A 615-nucleotide genomic window follows, 5' to 3' on the forward strand; every position below is an offset into this window, starting at 1 on the left:
GGTTTCTCTAACTACTTCTGATTAGATTGCAAGGTTAGTGCTGTCCACGTCAACAATTGGGGGCTGTCCCGATTGGAGAGTAGACTCGCCTTTGGGCTGTAGTACCGTGCCGAGCAGGTGTAAATCTTTTTTTACATTAATGTTGTCAAGAGGTGTCGTCCTCTTTCAAAAAAAAATCATGCTTTATGTTCCTTCAATTTGTGGTGACAGGCCTGAGATTCGAGATTTCTTGCATAAAGCAACTTGCTGATGTAGCATGGAGTCAGCCACTTCTGCTTTGAGATTACATTGTTTACATACAATCGGTGCGATACTCTCTTCTATCCTTGTTGATGTTTAAGCGAGTCTTGTATCAGCTGTCTCTTTTGCCTGTAGTGGTTTCATTGCATTTATAATTATCTGTGTGCTTCTCTTCATTTTGTGACTCAGGATTCATGAAACCAACTCTGAGGTTTTGCAATTCCTTGTTTTTTTGTTGATTATAATACAAGAAATATCAAGCCCATGTGTTGTGGTACATTGTAATCGAGTTGGTTTGTCCTCTCATATTTGATCTACAATTCGAATCCTGTGCACTCTTTCTATTTTATAATCTTTTTTATGTGTTTTCTGTTA

General features: G+C 38.4%; 1 long non-coding RNA gene across 1 annotated transcript; it reads left to right on the forward strand.

The window, feature by feature from the left end:
- Window positions 1-396, forward strand: LOC112504720. The gene is made up of 2 exons (XR_003068251.1): window positions 1-117; window positions 211-396. It is a non-coding gene; the product is annotated as an uncharacterized LOC112504720 (long non-coding RNA).
- Window positions 397-615: the final 219 nt, after the last annotated feature.

This window comes from Cynara cardunculus, unplaced genomic scaffold (assembly GCF_001531365.2).
Source record: "Cynara cardunculus var. scolymus isolate 2C unplaced genomic scaffold, CcrdV1 Un_Scaffold_6621, whole genome shotgun sequence".
Lineage (NCBI taxonomy): Eukaryota > Viridiplantae > Streptophyta > Magnoliopsida > Asterales > Asteraceae > Cynara > Cynara cardunculus.